This window comes from Macaca mulatta, chromosome 10, assembly GCF_049350105.2.
Source record: "Macaca mulatta isolate MMU2019108-1 chromosome 10, T2T-MMU8v2.0, whole genome shotgun sequence".
Lineage (NCBI taxonomy): Eukaryota > Metazoa > Chordata > Mammalia > Primates > Cercopithecidae > Macaca > Macaca mulatta.
In genome coordinates, this window is record NC_133415.1 from 63,040,936 (window position 1) to 63,063,522 (window position 22,587).

The window sequence follows — 22,587 nt, forward strand, 5'->3', positions numbered from 1 at the left end:
AATACAAACCACAGAAAGAGTGCAAACTCTATCATTGTTAATTTATTGAATTGTGGCTACCTCAACCTTCTCTGTTGTAAAAGGGCATCCCCAGGTGGTGTTTGAACTGACGGGTCACAGGAAATTTAGCCATTCAGAAACTGGCAGTGCCTGACTTCAGCCCGTGGAATTCGTTCTTTAAAACCAATCTGTCGGCCGGGCGCGGTGGCTCAAGCCTGTAATCCCAGCACTTTGGGAGGCCGAGACGGGCGGATCACGAGGTCAGGAAATGGGGTGAGAGAAGTGTCCTTTCCATAACAAGCCCCTTTCAGCCGTACCTGAGTTTGCAATTGTTGTTTATGTTGACTTTACCATTTTGTTTTGCGCAATAACCTTAAGGCTGTCTTTATCTTCAGGTATATTCCCCCATATCCTTTAATTTCCTTATGCTAATGGGGTGACTCTTGGTGGGGCCCTAGATGGCTTCAGGACGGGGGAGTCATTGTCAGAGGAACCCATCATGTGATTAGAGGGTTGGAACTTTCAGTCCTATCCTTCAACCTCCACAGTAGGGAGAAGGGCTAGAGATTGAGTTTAATCACCAATAGTCAACGATTTAATCAAACATGCATGTGTAATGATACTTTCATAAGAAACATGAACACTGGGGTTTGGAGAGCTCCTGGGTTAGTGCCAGGAGGGTGATGCACCCGCAGAGAGCGTGGAAGCCCTGAGTCCCTTCCCTATACTTTGCCTTATAGATCTCTTCATCTGGTTGTTCATTTGTATCCTTTACGATTAACCAGTAAAGTAAAGTGTTTTCCTAAGTTCTTCGAGCCATTACAGCAAGTCATCAAACCTGAGGAAGGGGTCATGGGAACCTTCAATTTGTAGCCAAGTTGGACAGAAATGTGGGTAACCTGGGTATCAATTACTTGGAGTTGGCATCTGAAGTTGGGGGCAGTTTGGTAGAACTGAGCTCTTCACTGTGGGGTTTGTGCTGACTCCGGGTCTTTAGTGTCAGAATTAAATTGTGGGACACCCAGTTAGTGTCTGCAGAGAATTGGCACACTGCTTGGTGTAGAAAACCCATGCATTTGCTGTCAGAAGTGTTGTGTGAGTAGAGAAAACAGTTTTTCCTTTTAGGGACAGTTGATTCCCTTTTCATCCCTGACCAGCTATTCTTCCTTATTGCAATACTCTACAGCGGGGATGGCTGAGGTTGTGGGTATCCCAACACTTTGGGAGGCCATGGGAGGTGGATCATCTGAAGTTAGGAGTTCAAGACCAGCCTGGCCAACATGATGAAACCTCGTCTCTACAAAAAATAAAAAAATTAGCTGGGCATGGTGGTGCACACCTATAGTCTCAGCTACTTGGGAAGCTGAGGCAGAAAATTGCTTGAACTCGGGAGGCGGAGGTTGCAATGAGTCAAGATCACACCACTGCACTCCAACCTGGGCGATAGAGCAAGATTCCATCTCAAAAAAACAAAAACAAAAACAAAACAACAAAACAACAATCAAACACACAACAACAACAACAACACTGTACGTGTCTACAGATCATCTGGACTGAGCTAGAGGTGAGGAAATGAGACATCATCTGGTGATATTAATACAAGGGTCATGGGAATAATATGTTGTCTTGCCTTCTGGCTTTTAATTATTTATGAATAAAACCTTCAGGCCAATCTCTCTGTGCCAAGGATGGGGCCAGATTCAGAGAGTAGGATTCACAATCCATTGCTATTGTTGAGATCAGAAAACAAATGCTGCCTGTAGTGAGCCAGAGAGCAGGGAGGGCTTGTAGAAGACTGTCTTTTTCACAATTCCTTAGACACATCACAGGCCTGGCTCTCCCAGGAAAGCACTAAGGGTTTTGATGATGGAAACAAGGTTGGTTTAAGGAACAAATGGTCATTTTTTTCTTTTTCTTTTTTTTTTTCTGATGGCCTGCTATGTGGCAGGTGCATCGTTTCACTTCAGAATCTTATACCATTTTGTAGGGGAGGAAAGTGAAATTCAGAGAGGGTAAGTAAGTTGCCCAAGGTCACACAGCTACTGAATGGCAGAGTCAAAAACTGAAACCAGGACTGTCTGAAAAACTAGTATCTCTTCTCACTGAAGGTCCTCCAGACAGGAGACTTCTGCCCACAGATGGAAAGTTTGTGGGATGCCCAAATCCTTCTGATTTTATCATCAAACCAATTTAAGAAGGCAGTGGGAAAAACAAAGACTTCGGTTGGTGTTGCCAGAGTCCCTTATAAATATCAGTCCACCGGTCTTGTGACACATAAGCCAATGGCTAAGGGGTTCCTTCATGGCTTGAACCATTTGGGGAGCCAGAGGACCACAAGGCAGGCAGACGGTGGACTGGTCTGGCATGTGCCCGGCCGCCTGTCTGCAGATGCCTGGGTTCAAATGCTCAGTGGGACATTCATTATTATATTTTCATTTCATTATTATATTTGTAATAATGAAAACTAGAAGGAAGCATAAGTGTACATCCAAGAGGGAATGGTTAGACAAACTGCAGCCCTACCTAGGCAATCACAGATAAGAATAATATCAAGCTCTGTGTGCTGATGCAGAATGATCTACAAGATATATAGGTAAGTTAAAAATCCTGGCTGGGCACTGTGATCATATCTGTAATTCCAGCCTTGGGAGGCTGAGTTGGGAGGATCGCTTGAGGCCAGGAGTTCAAGACCAGCCTGGAACACAGTGAGCTGGGCATGGTGGTGAATGCCTGTGGTCCCAGCTACTTGGGAGGCTTGAGGCAGGAGGATCACTTGAGCCCAGGAGTTGGAGCCTGCAGTGAGCTATGGTGGTGCCACTGCATTCTATCTTGTGAGACAGAGTGAGACCCTGTCTCCAAAAAAAAAACAAAAAATCCCCAAGATACAGACCAGTTTACTTGTTATGCTCTCATTTATTTAAAAATATTAGATTGATTGATATGACATTGCTGCTTTTATAGATCAAACATGTTTCCACAGTGGCAATTCATATGGTTCAATCTACCACATAGATGCTCCTCAACTTAAGATGAGATGATGGACCAAAAAACTCATGATTAATTGAAAATATCATAAGTTGCAAATGCTCTTGATACACTGAATCTAGCAAACATCGTAGTCTAACCTAGCCTCCCCTACCTTAAATGTGCTCAGAACACTTACATTAACCTACAACTGGGCAAAATCATCTAACACAAAGCCTATTTTATAATAAGGTGTTGAATATCTCATGTAACTAATTGAATACTGTATTGAAAATGAAGAACAGAATAGTTGTATGGGTACCCAAAGTATGGCTTCCACTGAACATGTATTGCTTTCATACCATTGTGAAGTTGAAAAATCATTAATTGGGGAGTGTCCATATATGTGTAACATGCATGTACATATGTTTGTGTATATAAGCATGCAGGATATAAGAAACTAGTAATAGGGGCTGCATATTGGGCAGGTGACTGGAGACTAGAACTCCGGGGTAAGAAGGACAGGGAATTTACTACTAGGAGATAGTACTATTTCTATGAAATAAGACTAATAATAATAAAAAATAAATGTATTTGACACCTTTAATCTGTGGTTATGGGTTTCTCAATTTATTGCAGATTTATTGACCTGAATAATAAAAGGAGTCATATTTTTCATTTCCTCAAATTCTGGTGTGAGATACAGAGTATATTTACTTTTTTATTTCAGAACACTTTAAATAGGATCATTAAACCAAAATAGGCACCACTCTTACTGGGGAGAACATAGTATGGATTGGAGATGGGAGCAGATATTTAAAAATGGAAGAGGGGATCTGGTGCAGTGGCTCATGCCTGTAATCCCAGCACTTGGGAGGCTGAGGCAGGTAGATCACCTGAGGTCAGGAATTGAAGACCAGCCTGGCCAACATGGTGAAACCCCATCTCTACTAAAAATACAAAAAAATTAGCCAGGCGTGGCGGCATGGGCCTGTAATCCCAGCTACTTGGGAGACTGAGACAGGAGAATCACTTGAACCTAGGAGGGGGAGGTTGCAGTTTGCCAAGATTGTGCCATTGCACTCTAACCTGAGCAACAAGGGCGAAACTCCATCTCAAAAAAGAAAAAAAAAAAAGGAAGAGGGAAGCCAATCCAATTCTGCCCAGTTTTCTCTCTCCCTTAGTTTTCTCTCTCCAGTGGCACAAACCTCTTCCAACTCCTCTCAATTTTCTCAGGAGCAAAAGACATGATACAAGATGACCATCAGAAGAGGTAACACAAACCATAATGGTCAACTACATTTCCACCTAGCCGAGTCAGAGGAAAAAAATATGATGTGGATTCTGTGGTTTTGCAGATGGCCAACTGCTGCTGGGGTCATAACTGAGGCCCGGTTATGTCAGTTATACAAATTCAACTCTTGAGAATGTTTGGGCATCAGAGAGGGCCTGGGATGTTAAGCAATCTCAGAAGAACTGTTATCTTCATATAGAATTATAGCCTCAGAAAGGATAATATCTATGGTGGATTCATTACAGATATGGTCCCAGTTTGTTCATTCCTGTCTATATACATGCCTTTTGGTAGTTCCCTCTTACATAGACTCTAGGCTAGATCATGTAACTTGCTTTGGTCAACAGGACAGTAGCAAATGTGATGTGAGCAGAGACATGAAAAGCTCTTGAGCATTGGCCCTCCTGCTGCTTTTGAGGTCCTGCTGAGCCACCATATCAATAAGCTTGCTGGAGGATGAGAGCCCCCATGGAGCAGAGACAAGCTATCCCAGCTGAGCCACCCTACACCAGGCAGTCTCCAGTCACCCTGGAAACTGACAGCAGAGCATGCCCAGCCAAGATCAACTGTGTCTTGTCCAAATAGGCAGAATTGCCCGCTGAGCCCAGTCCAAATTGCGGTTCCTTAGGACAGTGACTAAATAAATGATCATTGTTTCAAGCCATTATAGCAATGATTTATTATAGTAATAGCTAAATGATACATCTTTGTTTTTTAATATCTGATTTCAAAGGTACTAAAAATAATGAACATTTTTGGTGTATATATACCCACATTTTGGTATATATTTTATATATGTTATATATTATATAACTATATAAAATATATTATAAATTTATAATTTATATTAATTATATACTTATAATTATAAATATGTAATATATTATATTAAATATATAATATATTATATTACAATATATAAATTAAATAAATTATAATATATAATTAAATATATAATAAATAATTAATTATATATTAAATATATAAATTACATATTATAAACTTTACATATAATATAAAAATAAATAATTTTTATAAAAAGGAACTTTTTTATTAGCGTTCCAGAAGTGACATTTTACTAAATCCAGCCAACTGTTAAATTTTGATATATATATGTAAATATATATACCAAAAGTGTTCATTATTTTTAGTGCCTTTGATATCAGATATTAAAAAGCTGTATATATCTTTATCTATATCTATATCTAGAGAGAAAGAGAGCATGGAATACTACTCAGCCATAAAAAGAATGAAATTGTGTCTTTTGCAGCCACATGGATAGAACTGGAAGCCATTATCCTCAGCGAAATCACTCAGGAACAGAAAGTCTAATACTGCAAATTGTCATTTATAAGTGGGAGCTAAACAATGGATACATTTGGGCATACAGAGTGTCATGATAGATGATGGGGGAAGGGTAGGAGGGGGTGAGGATTGAAAAACTACCCGTGTGAGACAAAGCTCACTATTTGGGCGATGGGTTCACCAGAAGCCCAGACTTTTCCACTAGGCAATATATGCATGTAAGAAATCTGCACTTTTGTGCCCTAAATATATAAAAATAAATAATTTTTTTAAAAAAATATTTTTTATTAGCTCTCCAGAAGTGGCATTTTACTTAATCCGGCCAACTCTTGAATTTCTAGATAAATGTGGGACAGAGACATGGCGAAAAACCAAACTTCAGAGACAGCCTAAATTCTCCAATCTGTTGAAAAAGTTCTGGAGATGATGGTGGTGATGACTGCACAACAATATGAAGGCACTGAATGCCACTGAACTGTACACTAACAAAAGTTAAGATGGTAAAGTTTATGTTTTACATTTTACCACAATAAAAACATGAAAAACTTACATTCTCTGTTACTAGTTTGCACTTCCTTCAGGCAGGCCTGAATCAATAGAAAAAAAAGAACTCCCGTGGTTCTGATCCCACCATTGCGCCTTTGCCATGGGTGCTAATGAGCAGTGAAAGGGAAAAAGGCGAGCAGCTGGTGAGGGTGGGAGGCGAAGCAGGAGATCTGGATCATCCGTTTCTGGTTAATGAGTCAACAAGCACCAGGGGTCTACTGGAGGTGAGCACTTTTCCCTCCTGCGTTCTTTTGATCAGCTTGAATCATAATCAGCTGAGACGCATCGCGACTCCTCCATTACGCAAATCCAAGGTTCACTTCTTAAATACACTCCAGCGTAATATGTGACAAACCCTAATGAATGAATCTTGTTTTTGAAAAATAATGGGTACTCTGCCTACTTCTAAAAAAGAATTTGAGTTGGCGGAAAGTCTGCTATGGTAGAGACGGGAGAGGGATATTTGTACCGGGAGCTGGTGGTTGAGACACTGTGAGTGCCCTGCCATATCTCCTTGGCTTGCCCTGGGGGTCTCTGGTAGATAGTCCTGTACATGCCAATGGCTTTCTGTGTCTCTCTAGGTGGGACAGCCCAGAAGTGCTATTAAGTGCTCCCAGGATGACCCCCAACCAGTGAAGGACAGGAGATGGTGGACAAGGACCCAAGCTTCCTTGACCACAGTGAGGCAGCCAGGCATGGCTCTACCCAGTCCCAGGTTGCCCTGTGATAACCTGTTCATTAACCCAGTTTATGTTAGCTTTTCACTCTTCCGTGGTCCCTCAAAGTGCTTTCTGGAAGCATTTGCTGAACAAACCACTTGCACCCAATTCGTCATTTTAGAGTCTGCTTTGGGTTAGGTGGGGGGACCCAAATCACAACAGAGTCGCAACTGGTATCCAATATACCCTTAGCTTCCTAGCTGGCAAGAAGAGTTAAGAGAAACACAAATTCTACTATGCAGTGGCACCAAGTATAAACCATTAGTTACTAAGATAGTCTCCCTTTTCGATGAATCATCTTGGCCTTATAAGGGACAGCTTACTCCTTCAGATCACTGTCTCAGAAGCCTTATCCTGCTAACTGGAAGGAGTCACTCCAGGGTTGGGTACCATTTGGGCCCTAGAAAAGTTTCTCTGGGATGGAAAGTTTATAAGGGTTCTGAAGAGGAGACTAGCTCTCCCAGTAAGGAAAATGTGGGAAGTCATCACGTGGAGGAATAAGCAGTAGGAATAAAAGTACCAGTTAGGTTGCTTGTGGTGGCTTAAAAACACATCCAAAAATGACTTGAAACTCCTCCCGTCAAGAGATGAAGTCTATGTACCCTCCCTTTGAATGAAGGGCCCACCTTTGTAACTACATGATGAATAGAATTTGGGGAAAGTGAGACTGTGTGATGTCCAAGGCTGGGTTAGAAAAGGCCTTGCCTTTTTTTTGGGAACATTCTCTCTGGAGGCTTTTGGCTACCATGTAAGAGGTCCCACCTGATTTTCCTGAGGCCACTAGACAGATAGACATAGATGGATAATAGATAGATAGGATACATGGATGACAGATAGATGATAGGTGATTGATAGGTAGGTAGGTAGATAGAGAGATAGAACAGATATATGTGGGAGAAAGGATAGATATGATAGACATATGGCAGATAGGATAGATATATATGATAGATAGATAGATGACGGGTAGGATAGAGACAGAGAGAGGTGATTGGGGAGCCCCAAGTCTTCCTGCCCCCAGGTCTTCCTACCGCCAGCTGCCAAGTCTTCTCAGCCCAGGTGCCGGCATATGAGTAAAAACACCTTCAAAATGACTCTGGCCACAGCCATCATCTAATTGCAACTGCATGAGAAGCCTATGCAAGTATCACCCAGCTAAGCAGCTAAGCCATTCAACCACCAGATTCATGAGAAAAATAAATGCTTGTTTTTCTTTTAAGTCACAATTTTAGGATGGTTTGCTATTCAGCAACAGATCTATCTGGTGGCAAGTGACGGAATATCCAATTGAAATGTGAAGGTGAGTTTTCTTCCCAACAGCAAGTCTGGAGGCAGGTTGTTCTGGGGTTCATTCATTCAGCTGCTCAGCAATGTCAGGGCCCTGAGTCAGCTCCTCTGTGGATATTTTTGCTTTCTCCTCAGAGAGCAAGACAGCTGCTGCAAACCCAAGCAGCATATTCTCACTCACGATCCAAAGGCGGGGTGGCGGGGAGTTGGGGGCGGGGAGTGGGGATGGTTAATGGGTACCAAAAATAGTTAGAAAGAATGCATGAGACCTAGTATTTGCTAGCACAACAGGGTGACTACAGTAAAAACTAATTTAATTAAAAATTAATTTAATAATTACTTAATTAAATTAAATTAATAAATTTAAAAATAACTAAGAGTATAATTGGATTATTTGAAACACAAATGATAAATGTTTGAGGTGATTGCTACACCATTTACCCTGACGTGATTATAACATGTTGTATGCAAGTATAAAAATATGTCATGTAACCCATAAATATATACACTTACTATCTACCCACAAAAAAAGTTGAAAAATTAAGTAAAAAATCCAGAGGTGGGCACAAGAGGGCATTTTGCCCTACGTGGTACTCCTTTTATGAAAAACCTTTCCAAAAACCCATTTTGCAGACTGCCCCTTGGGTTCCATTGGCCATGACCTAGCTACAAGGAGGCGGGGAAAGAGAATAGCTCATCATTATAGTCTCTGAAGTAGCAGGTGGGCTCTGCCATCATGGAAAAGAGGGCCGGATAGCTGTTGAATGGACAACCAGGAGTGTTCTCTAAAAATGAATTTCTAGATAATTGAAGTGACCTTAGGTGAAGTTTTATTTTAATCACTTATAATGAAAATCTTTCTAAAACTTTTTTTGTTTTACATTTACTTCTGGTTCTTTTAACCACTTGGAACCAGTTCTGTCCCTGTTTGGGGCATGGAATCTATTCAACAGCATGGGGAATTTTTCCAGTCCTTCATGGGCTGATTGGTTGTTGACTTTGCCATTTGTGGTGACCCCTGTGTTTTCACCCTGGCCTAGTTTTGGACTTCCTTCTTGGTTTAGTGTCTGGATCTGCTTGGACCCCAGCCTTTGGTACCACCCACAGGCACACAGAATCATGCTTTGAAAACATGGTTCCTACACTAGTTGTCTATTGCTGCATAGCAAATTACTCCCAAACTTATTGACTTAAAACATCTACTATTTATTATCTCTCATCTTTTTCTGGGGGCCAGACATTTGAGAGTGGCTGAGCTGGGTGGCTCTGGCTTAGGGTCTCTCTAGAGGCTGCAGTCAAGATGTTGGCAGAGGCTGAGGTCTCCTGAAGCCTTGGTGGGGGCTGGACAATCTGTTTCCAACAGCTCACTCACACAGTTGTTGGCTGCCTGAGTTCCTTAACATGACAGCAGGCTTTCCCCCAATCAAGCAAACCAGAAAAGACAGTCAGAAGCCAATTTATCTTTTGGAACCTAGTCAGCAGAAGTGACACACCATCACCTCTGCCATATTCTATTGGCTACACAAACCAGCCGTGATTCAATGTGGGAAGAGCCTACACGAGGGTGCGAATCCCAGGAGAGGGTTGTGATGGTTAATACTGAGTGTCAACTTGATGGGATTGAAGGGTACAAAGTATTGAACATAGATGTATCTGTGTGAGTGTTGCCAAAGGAGATTGACATTTGAGTCAGTGGGCTAAGGAAGACAGATCCACTCTTAATCTGGTGGGCACAATCTAATCAGCTGCCAGTCAATATAAAACAGGCAGAAAAACGTGAAAAGGTGAGATGGGCCTAGCCTCTCAGCCTACATCTTTCTCCCTTGCTCGGTGCTTCCTGCCCTCAAACGTTGGACTCCAAGTTCCTCAGTTTTGAGACTTGGACTGACTCTCCTTGCTCTTCAAGCTTGCAGACAGCCTATTGTGGGACCTTGTGATTGTGTAAGTTAATACTTAATAAACTCCCCTTTATATATTTATGTATCCTATTAGTTCTGTCCCTCTAGGGAACCCTGATTAATACAAGGGTGTTTGGGGCCACGCTGCAGGCTGCCTCCCCCACTTCATAATGAGTCTAACAATATTACCTGTCCCCTGTGATGTTTTGAGTTTTGTCCTGATTTTTGAAAATAATATTTAATTGTTCCCCCTCTTACACTTTCTCCCACTTTTTAATACTTTTTCTTCTTTCTCCTTATGTCACATGCCCCTAAAGGTTTCCACCATTAGAATATGCTACTAGCACTTTGCCTATATCCCCTCAGATACCTTTTCCCTTCTCTTGGGAGGATCTTCCTCTGGCTTTGAGGTGCTTTGAATCTTTGTCTCAGGTTGAGATAACTGTGAGGTGTAATTCAGGCTCTGGAGTTCCCCTGTGAGATGAGGCTCAAGTTATCCTCATGCAGGACTTTGCTTAAGACCACTCTCTTGCTTGACTTTTTTGATTTTCCTTTTTATCTTTTCCTATCCCCTGAAAATATCTGTTTAGGAATACAGTCTCTGGGTCTGCTTCTGGGGAACGTGCCCCAATATAGCTGTTGTTCTTAGAGGAGAAAATGTCCTTGTTTTATAAGCTATGCATATGTGTTTGTAAAATTCCTCTGAAAAGGAGCGAGAGAGAATTTCTTTTTAAGATTACTCAAGATTTCAAAATAAACAACAAAACTTATTTAAACTAGACATATCTACATATATTAAAATACCAAAAAGTATGCCCAAGGAACAGAAAAATGTCTTGTGCCTTTATTTATCTGCTAAAGCACTCCTCGGTGTCTTCTTTGCTCAAGCTCCGAGTGTGCTGAGCACCTAAAGAGAGTCAGAGAGTCAGACATCATGTGCTGATGACACACGAGTAGGGTCATTAACTTTTGAAGGGCATATGCTAACCTCCTCTGCAGTAAGGAGCTATTAAGCTCACTTAAAACCTTGCTCTAGGAGCCCTCTTGGCTGCTCCCAAGTCTCTGGAAATATGAAGAGGGCTATCAAAATTGCTGCCTCCAAAAACAGGCATGCATTTGGTTGATGGCTGAGAATCCTTGATCATCTGGCACATGTTTATTATTAAGATTCCAGCATGCAATGCACAAGGTAAGGCTCTAAAGATGCCTTCATTAGCCTATGAACGGAGTAGAAGTGACCTGTCTTGCTTTTCAGATACCTGCAATTTCTAGCTTATCTACCATGTTCGTGAATCGCTGGTGAACTTTTTTTAAGGAATAGAAACCCTGAAGACACTCTGTTCACAGGAACCTGCTAACATTGCCATGCTGGTTGGTTTACAGCAGTCTCTCCTCTACAAAGACTTAGAATCTCACTCCTGTAGGCACCACTTTTGATGTTTGGGCATGTATTTTAAATGCGCGGTTTGTCCTGGGAGCCATATTTTCTCCACATGCCCTCAAGCTTCATTTGGGACCCCATTTGCAAACCCCATCCTGGGATACATCACACAGCAGTGAGACACATTCACCTTTGGAAGCGTAAGCACTTCCAAGGACACTGTTGACATTCTTCATTCCCAGCACAAGCTCTTCTCTACAAAGGTTTCTGTGTGTATAGAAGGCTGCAAACAACAGTCCTTTATCCAGACCTACTGGGGAACCCCCTTTTCCCTCTCAGAATGGACTCTGTACTAGTCTCCTTCCCCTCCAAGAGCATATTTTCCACTTTTCATAGTAAGTGCCAAAATGACTCAATCTTCACTAATACTCGTTTTTGCTGTTTTGATTGTTTTAATGATATCTGGAAATATAAATTCCCATGAAGAACATCTTTTCTTTTTGTTTATTTCACCTCTTTTCTCTCTAAGATATATAATACTTTTGTAAATGTCTTGTTTAAACCAAATGTCTTTGAAGTTAACCCAATTGATGTTTTGTTTTCTTTAGGGGTTTCTTAGACCAAGAAACCCACGGACTGGATCCACAGACAATTTGTCCGCCAAATAAATAAACTCACAGTTAATTCAACCAAACCAGGGCTCACTCTTTTCAATTTTTCTTTTATTCCTTTGTCAAGTCAGACAAAATAATCAGGCTAGCATAGGGTTCTCTAAAGAACCTGAAACAGTCTCTCTCTGAATTTTTTGGAAATTTAAATGAAAGGCTGGCCATCATTACAAGCGATTATTTTATGTATAAAGAGGTTGTAGTTGCAAGCAGTGCAGAACAGAAATAAACTGGAGGTACACAAATGTCCCCTGCACTGCAGAATTTCCCTTCCTCTCTATTCAATAGTCTGCACAAAGAGATAGCAGCTACATGGGCTCTGGCATTGGGGCATCATGATGCCTTGGGTTTAGCTCTGGTAGAAATCCATCATCTGTACCCATTTCACCATGACACATGTGGACTTACTAATGAAAGGAATTAGACACACCACACACATATGCACAGATGCTGTCACTCCAGGGAGAGCTGCATTCAAAAAAAAAAAAAAAAAAACCACCACCACCATTTACCTATTCAAATTCACAAACTTGCCGCAAATTATTGTTCGTGGTTACTTACGTCTCAACCAGTGAGGCTGAGAACAGTCTCAAAAGGGAGGGAGGAGCCTGGCACATCATGGAAAGCTGGCTGCACTGGGGCTCTGTGGTTCTGCTGCACACACAGCTAGCTAGGAGCTATCTTAGGGGGTTCTTTTATTGAAAGAGAAGGCATTCCTCAAGCGGGATCATGTTACTATTATGTACAGGGAAAAATATCCTCACTTAAAGCTTCACCTTTACCCATTGGAGTTTGTCTTCATTCAGAAACAAGGGAGGCACAATCCATTCAACAAATATTTCTGAACTCCTGCTTAGTTCCAGTACATGATAGGTGCTGTGGGAAAGTCCACAATGAAGCTGACTTTTCTAAATTCAGGAGCATACAACGTTGTTGGGAGGAAAGTTCATGCAGGTACACGTGTGTGCACACACACATATCCCCCAACTGCTACAAATACAGTACCTATTAAGGTAGAGATCCTGAGGGATCTGTGAGCATGGAGGAGGAAGATGTACTAAGTAGGCTCGGCTACTGCACCAAACTACCATGTCAGTGGTTTATGCAACAAAGGCGTGGATACCTGCTCCAGGTAATCTGGGGCTGTTCTCCATTCACTCAGGGACCTGAGCTGATGGCGGCCTAATACTCTTGTAGCTGCCTCGTTGGAACCACATGGCTCCTGAGGTTGCTGTAGCAGGAAGGAAAGAAGGGCTGAGCATGGGCTTTTCATGACCGTATCCTGGAAGTGTTCACGTGGTTTTTGTTCACATTTTATTGGTCAAAAGAAGGGAGGCTGGGACATGCAGGGGACCATGCATGTAACAGCAGAGTCACTCTATTGATCTGCCACAAAACTCATGAGGTCCCACTGTGTGTCTGCTTCTAGGTACCTGCCCAAGGGAGCAGAGGATTTATGAAAGAAAGAGCTTCTTGACTGTGCCTTGAAGAAATCATAGGTTTTAAACTGGAAGAAATAGATGGAGGAAAAGCAGGAAATTCCATCACAGATACCTGTGAAAAATGGGTGGAGAGAGGGATGGACAGAGCAGGTTTGGCAAACGGGGAAGGATCTGATCTCTTAGAGATCTCAGGGCTGTGCATGGGGTCAGATCACAGAGTGCTTTGACTATCATAGTCAAGGGTGAGTTTTGTTTTCCAGGCAGTGGAAGCCTGTTGAGTTTTGCTCAAAGAAATAGCATGATAATCATCAATGTTCTAGGAGCCACCATTTAGTCAGTGTGTCCCATACATACTAGGCTCCATTCTGAGAGCTTTACATGGATTATATCATTTTTACCCTCATAGTAACCCTCGGGGCAGGTACTTTTCTTATACCTATTATACAGATGAGGAAACGAAAGTTCAGAGTTTAAAGAACCTTCCCAAAATTATACTGCTAGCAGATAGTGGAGAAAACCCTATTTCTGTGAAAATAATTTAGAATTGGGTAGATTCATTGATATTATCATGCTTATTGGTATTATTAAAAACAAAAACAAAAGCACTGTTCTGGTTTCATGTTTTAAAAAGACCAAGAGCCTGCTAAGAGTCTTGTGTAATGAGATAAAAATGTGTATGCTGTGACTTTTTTTTCTTCTTAAGAGGGAGTCTCCACTCCAAGGCTGGAGTGCAATGGCGTGATCTCAGGTCACTGCAACCTCCACCTCCCACGTTCAAGTAATTCTCCTGTCTCAGCCTCGTGAGTAGCTGGGACTACGGGTGCATGCCACCATTCCTGGCTAATTTTTGTATTTTGGTAGAGACAGGATTTCACCATATTGGTCAGGCTGGTCTCAAACTCCTGACCTCAGGTAATTACACCCGCCTTGGCCTTTCAAAGTGCAGGGATTACAGGCATGAACCCCTGTGTCTGGCCTATGCTGTTGACTTTTATTTTTATTTATTTTTTTTTTTGAGACGGAGTGTCGCTCTGTCGCCCAGGCTGGAGTGCAGTGGCGTGATCTCGGCTCACTGCAAGCTCCGTCTCCCGGGTTCCCGCCATGCTCCTGCCTCAGTCTCCCGAGTAGCTGGGACTACAGGCGCCCACCACCACGCCTGGCTTGTTTTTTCGTATTTTTAGTAGAGACGGGGTTTCACCATGTTAGCCAGGATGGTCTCCAGTGAACACCAACTTTAATAAACCCCTATGTCTGGACAGAAAAGATGAACAAAACAGACTGCCAGAAGGAACAAATGAAGGTAGAAAGTGAGTTTGAAGGCTAATTAATCGGCCAGGGGCATCTCCATTTTGCTTTGGAAACGAGCCAAGCAATTTACATTACAGAGCCAAGTCCAATTAGCACGTGACTTTGCCCGATGAATGATGGCTTGTTTCTGCACACGTTTTTTTCCCCCACATTAACAGGGAGCTTGGGAACTGCCCTTCTGGAAGGATCAGAGACTGTGAATTGTATGTTCTGTGGGCTGCTGTCCCTTTGGGATGTGATTATCAGAGATAAAAATGCTCTCCTTCAGCTTTATTGTTCAGATAGAGAAGCTATGTATTCTGAAAGGGGGTCTTTTCATTCACGTGCCTTGATTTGGCAAATGCATTAGAAAAGCTACGAATTGAGGCAGGGCAGGAAGAATTTGTGAAATGTTTGTAGGAGTTTGGGAAGCAGCCCAGGGGCACCCGATTCTTCACCCCTATGGTGGTGGCATCTGGAAGCAGAGCAGGTCACTGGTGACGTCCAGCTGAGAAATGATTTTTCTGTCCTTAGTCCTCTTGTACTGTTTTTTTTTAAATTTCAACATTTATTTTAGATCCAGGGGGTACATATGCAAGCTGGTTACATGGGTGTATTGTGTGATGCTGAGGTGTAGTGTACTGATCCCGTTATCCAGGTAGTGAGCGTAGGACCCTATAAGTAGTTTTTCAGCCCACACCTGCTCCTTCTCTCCTGGCTCTAGCAGTCCACAGTGATGACTGTTACCATGTGTATGGCCATGTGTGCTCAATGTTTAGCTCCCATCCCTTGCTATTGAGGCAGAGAGAACACACAGATGCTTCATATATTGCCTTAAAAACATTAAATTAAAATCTTTTTTAAAAGTATAATGTATACACAGAACAGAACAAAATCAGTAAATTTTTCAAAACCCAATACAATACTATAACCAGGACCCAGATCAAGGACAGAACATTTTACCAGCAGAACATTTTACCAGCCCCAAGAAGCTCCTCATGTGTCCTCTCCCAGTCCTTACCTCTACCAAGGGCATTCATGATCCCAGCTTCTCACACCATAGAGCAGTTTTACCTGCCTCACAACCCCTATTAATGGAATTCATTTTTTTTTTTTTTTTTTTGAGATGGAGTTTTGCTCTTGTCGCCCAGGCTGGAGTGCAATGGCATGATCTCGGTTCACTGCAACTTCCGCCTCCTGGGTTCAAGTGATTCTCCTGACTCAGCCTCCTGAGTAGCTGGGATTACAGGCATGCACCACCACACCCGGCTAGGCTAACATTTTGTATTATTAGTAGACACAGGGTTTCTCCATGTTGGTCAGGCTGGTCTTGAACTCTAGACCTCAGGTGATCCGCCTGCCTCAGCCTCCCAAAGTGCTGGGATTACAGGTTTGAGTCACCGTGCCCGGCCTGGAATTCTTTACATATGCACTCTTTTATGCTCAGCTTCTTTCTTTCTTTCTTTCTTTCTTTTTTTTTTTTTTTTGAGACGGAGTCTCGCTCTGTCACCCAGGCTGGAGTGCTGTGGCCGGATCTCAGCTCACTGCAAGCTCCGCCTCCCGGGTTCCCGCCCTTCTCCTGCCTCAGCCTCCCGAGTAGCCGGGACTACAGGCGCCCGCCACCTCGCCCGGCTAGTTTTTTTTTGTATTTTTTAGTAGAGACGGGGTTTCACCGTGTTAGCCAGGATGGTCTCGATCTCCTGACCTCGTGATCCGCCCGTCTCGGCTCCCAAAGTGCTGGGATTACAGGCTTGAGCCACTGCGCCCGGCAGCTTCTTTCATCCAACATCCTTTTGTGAGATCCACCCACACAGTTGTAGTTCATTCATTCTGATGACTGTGTGGTATTCCACCGAAAACCAACTCCCAATACATTCTACTGTTGATGGGCATTTGGATGAATTTCAGTTTGGCATTATCAGGAAGGACGCTGCTATGAGCATTCTAGTTCATGTCTTTTGTCAAATACACACTTGCATTTCTGTTGGGTATCTACCTAGGAATAAAATTGCTGGTTTTGACATTCTATGCATGTAACAAATACTCACACGCACTTCATAAATATGTAAAATATTCTGTATCAATACAAAATTTGCTGGGTTTGTATATGTCTGGCTTCAGTAGAGACAGCTGCTTTTCTGAGGTGGTTTTAGAAATCAACATCAGCAGTGGGCTCTGGTTGCTCCAGATCCTCATTGACACTTAGTGTTTTCCAAGTTATGTGTATGTTTTGGTTCTGCAGCAGTATTATTCTCAAAGAACTGGGAAAGATGAGGCCTGGTGTAAGAGTAATTTGATTCAGTTAATGTCCTGAAGAGGAAATCCACAATCCACACTCCAAAGGCCCCAGCAAATGATGTTGGTAGTGTCACCACAATTGTTTATAAGCTCCAGTCACCCTGGCCTCCTTGAACAGCACAGGTGTCCTGGGAAACCCTTCTAGAGACAAATTTGTGCAGACAACTGACAGATTAGCCAATGGCTACGTTTCTGTAGCAGTGATCCCACCTTTTCCCCTCCCCATCCTTCTTCCCTCCTGCAAGGCCACCACCAAAGACTCACAATGAAGCCGACTTCTACGTCTAAATCCTAATAATAACTCAGCATCTCCACTGTCTGCCCGACAGCCAGAGCCCGCTCTCCTGGCGTGCACAGCGCCTTGGTCTGCTTGCCAAGACGGAGCACAGTGAAGCTTCCACATAATCATTTCCAAACATTAAAATGGCCCCATTGTCATTACAGCAGGGAGATTGAATTCGCCTCATCAAAGCGGAGTGTGACAGGTGACTCAATAGGACAGTGCCAAGCGCAGAGGCAAGAAGATTAGCAGGGCACTGATATCATTATTTCCGCCTATCACAGATTCGGCAGGGAGGCAATTGTAATTTCTGGGCTTATTAGTCTACATTCGGAGGGAAAAACCGAGTGATAAAACTCACGGTGACAGCTAGGCATTTGTGCAGCAAGTGCTGTCACGGTGACACTTAGAAAATGCCAATGTGGCTACGTCCTCATAATCCTCACTAATAGAGGTTAAAGCCGGGCACAAAGGCACCCTTATCAGTGATCAGTCCACTAATAACATTTGCATTTTTAAGTTAAATATAGTAAGTAAAGGAGTAAGTCGTTCTTTGCAGTTGGGACAATTAATTTCACACTGGAATTAGAAAGCAAAGCCAAAAATTTCTAGCCGCTCCTATCTCTTCAATCACTTGCAAGAATCCTCCCAGGAAAGAGATGAGTGAACGGTGTTAAGAACAATGTTACCCGCAGTATCTATTGCCTGTGAAACCGTCAATAGGAGAACATCACTGAACTCCTGAAATTAGATTTCTGCCCCCCTCCAACCAACAGACAATGCGGCTCAAGGACTTAAAACTAACAAATGCAGCGGAAAATATCTTTGCATGCTTAACATATTCCTGTCTTAACGCTTCCTATTTTGCCAGCCAGAGGTATATTAAATCACGTAATCTGAAATCCAAGAGCTGGGGAGGGAAAGGCAGTATAACTGTTGGCAATGGAGACGGATTGCCGCCTATTCTAAGAGCCACTTCCAGGAAAAGCCTTCCTAGCCCCGCTGATTTGCATAAATCTCTCTAATTAATATGTGTCCATATAGGCATTTTTCACAGATTGGCAATGAAAAAAATTCAGAGAATTTTATTTTTGGAGATCATACGAGGATGATATTTTCATGGCCAAACCTTTCCCTAGAATGGGGAAAATATTAGAATTCTAATTTTATTTTGTTGGAAACATATTACAGGTGGCAAGCCGTTACTTTCTCACATTTAAATAAGACACCAATTAAGAAGACTATGTAATTCAATTCTTCAGTGAGTGCCACTGAATTCAATTTGTTTCAGGTCAATGAATGCAACGCAAAGTTATTAACGAAAAGGTCAGGGGCTGCGTGGAAAGCGTACACACAGGATACAACAGGGGTAATTAGTACACTTTTCAAATGTGCTGTTGTGCTGGCATATGGTGGAGAAAATCTTAACAGGATTAGATGCTAATAAATTTTTAAGTCTGTCTTTCCTCCCTACCCACTTCATGAAGAAGGCTTGACTTGGCTTCTCTGTCTCTCTCCATCAACGCCGTAGATTAAACGCACAGTAGTTGGTTCTGAAGGCCACACCCATCCATAAGCAGCCATGAGAATCCCTGCTGCTCAAAGCAGGGTCTAAATTAGGAGTCTTGGACTCCATATTGAAGAGAGTTCTGGTAAGGCAGGTACCCCCCACACCTGTCCCTATTCTGAGTTCAGAAATCCAATCTCCCAAATTTACCAGAGGAGGCCAATGGGAAAGAGCAGGGCATGCACGATTCAGAGCGTTATTTTGAGTGGGAAGGAGGAATGTGGGCCAGGAAGATTTGCATTTCCAAACTTTCCAGACACTGTTTAAAAGCCTCTGTAAGTAGAGCACGTGGAGAGACACAGGGATACATCCTGAGGGAGCACCAAGCCCTCCCTGCAAGCACAGTGCCTGTGGCTCCCAAAAGGTGTAAGTCACCTTCTGCAGGAAGAGGAGAGTGGCAAAGCCTGCCAGGACCCTACACGATCCCCTGCAGTCCTCACTGTCGCCTCTAACAACTAACAGGGCCATGAGGAGTCTAGTGGATCAATTCCCCGGCATGCCCGCTACACGTGCCCCTGCTGGCTGGCATCCCTGGCTTGTCTCACTTCTCCGCTCCCCACCAGGATTTCCTTGTCACCTCCTTCAGAAACTACCTGCACTCTCCTTCTCCCAGGGTCTGTCTCTGGGGAAGTCCCATGACGGGATAAGCAGGAAACCCAGAAAAAGGAAGAGAGAAGCTGTGGCTGACCTTCAGCCCTGGTGTGGGATCGGTCAACCAGCTGCTCTGCCAAGTACAGCATGTTCTTAACGCAGATTGGTTCACTGGGAAGGGGCCTCTCCACTGGAAGCTCCAGGGCCCCAGCTGGCTTGATTCCTACCGCACTGTGAATTGGCTCCTTCCTCTCCCTGCCTAACTTCCCCTCTCCCCAACATGTTTCCTGGGATCTCCTACCAAGTAAGCTGCTTGCACTTTTTTGTGGACAGAATGCTTGTGCTCTCCCAAATTCATAGGTTGAAAGCTAATCCCTAATGCAATGGCATTTGGAGGTGGGGCCTTTCGTAGGTGATTAGGTCACAAGGGCTCCATCCTCACGAGTGGGATTGTGTCTTTATCAAAGACACCCTGGAGAGTTCCCTCTCCCCTTCTGCCATGTGAGGACGCAGTGAGAACATGTTCTTCCGTGACCCTCACCAGAACCAGAGTCTGCCCACACCTTAACTGTGGAGTTCCCAGCCCTCAGACTGAGAAATAAATTTCTGTTGCTTATAAGCCACCCAGTCTTTGGTGTTCTGTTACAGCAGCCTGAGTTGACTGAGACACACCCGAATTCAGGTCTGCTCAGAATCTGCTTCTGGGAGAATCCAAATAAGGCAGTGGTCAAGGGTGGCCTCAAGAGCTCGAATACCCCACATCCTTCTCACAATCATGCCAGTGTGTCATTTTAAAAGTAAAATCTTATAAAACAGCCTTTCAAATAGTTATAAAATATTTATCAGCCTCTGTGTGCGAATAATAAAAAAAATCACAAACAACCTATTTCCCCTGCCTGAGATCAAACAGGGAGCAAAGAAAAACATGAACAGAAATTCGATTTTCCCCTTTGACAAGATGTTATCTATAAGGCCACTCTAGATACAAAGGAATGAGAAATACAAAACCAGAATATAAGGCTAGTACCCGTTGCTGACACATGGCTGGGGTATTATCTAAAAAAACAACTTGACTTTCATGTTTTTAGGTAGGAATCATTCAGCTAAATGCTTAATGCTAATGTAATCTAATTTCTGGCTCTGATTACGTGATACGAGCTCAGCCTTCCTTTGCACCCACTGAAGGACATTAATCTTGAGTCAGGGGAGATAAAATGACTCTTCTCTACAGTTGAGTTGAAGACCTCAGTAGTGTGGCAATTAACGTGCCCATCTACATACCCAGGCACACGCAGAAGGCTGGTAAACACACTCCTGTAAAGCGTACCTACCTACAACCAAAAATGGAGAAAGGTGTGCTTGGCCTGTCCTTCTCAAAATTACAGAGACGTTTGTGACATTGAGCAAGGTAATTCGTGTCTCAGTTTTTGCATCTGTGAAATGGGCATAAAAGGTCTAACTTTTGGGAGCTGAATCAGCTATTGCACGCAAAATGCCCAGAACATGGTAAGCTCGCATTGATGAGGGTCACAGTTAATATTTAGGGGTTTCGGTCAAGAACCTGATTCTCAAGGCACAAAAACTCTCCCCTCTTCAACACATATTTAATAACTTAAGAAATACATATTTTAAAATTAGAAATTACAGATAAGCAAAAACCCCAATGCAATTCTATCATACCAAGAGGACTGTTCACATTTTGATTTGTATTTTCTAGATTCCTTCCTGAGCCCATATTGCCATACATATTTTAACGAATAAGAGATTGTACAATAATGCTGCACTGTAAAGTGCATTTTAAAAAAGTAATAGTCTTTGTATTTTAGAGCAGTTTTACCTGTACAGAAAAACTGAGCAGAAAGTATAGCGTTCTCAAGTGGCCCTTTCCCACAGTTTCTCCTACTATTAACATCTGGCATTAGCATGGTACATTTGTCACAACTGATGAACCAATAACTAATATCGATACACTGTTAACTAAATTCTACAGATTACATTGAGATTCAGTATTTGTGTTGTGCAGTGCTATGGGTCTGGCAAATGCACAATGTCATGAACCCACAAATACAATATCATACAGAGTAGATTCACTGCCCTAAAACTCTATGGTCTACCTATTCAACCCTCATCTTTCCCCCCAAAACCACTGGCAATCACTGATTTTTAAAAAAACTGTCTATAGTTCTGCCTTTTCCAGAATGTTATGTAGTTGGTATTATTACTTGGCAATATGCATTTAAGCTTCTGCCATACCTTTCATGGCTTGTTAGTTCATTTAAAAATTTTTTCTGAATAATATCCTATTGCATGAATGTATGACAGTTTGTTTATCTGTTCACCGATTGAAGAACATCTTGGTTGCTTCCAAGTCTTGGCATTTATGAATAAACCTGCTATAAACATTTGTGTCCAGGTTTCTGGGTGGACATAAGTTTTCAACTCATTTGGGTAAACACCAAGGAGCACGATTGCTGGATCATACAGTAAGACCATGTTTAGCTTTATCAGAAACTGCCAGGCTTTCTTCCAAAGTGGCTGTACCATCTTCCCATTCCTACCAGCAATGAATGCAGATTGCTTTCGCTCTGCATCCTTGCCATCCTTTGGCGCTGTTGGTGTGTTGTAGTTTAACCATTCTAAAAGGTGTGTAGTAGTTACTGTTGTTTTAATTTGCAGTTCCCTAATGACATATAATGTGGAGGATATTTTCGTATACTTATTTGCCATCTGTATATTTTCTTTGGTGAGTTGTCCATTCAGATTTTCTTCCCATTTTTAAAATGGGTTATTTGTTTTCTTATTGTTGAGTTTTAAGAGTCCTTTATATGTTTTAGATACAAGTCCTTCTCAGATACACATTTTGCAAATATTTTCTTCTGGTCTATGGCTTTTTATTCTCTTTATGGGTATTTTTCATGGAGTAGAAGTTTTTAATTTTAATGAAGTCCCATTTATCAATTTTTTCTTTCAGAGATTATGCTTTTGGTGTGGTATCTAAAAAGTCACCAGGCCAGGTGTGGTGGCTCACACCTCCTAAATCCCAACAATTTAGGAGGCTGAGGC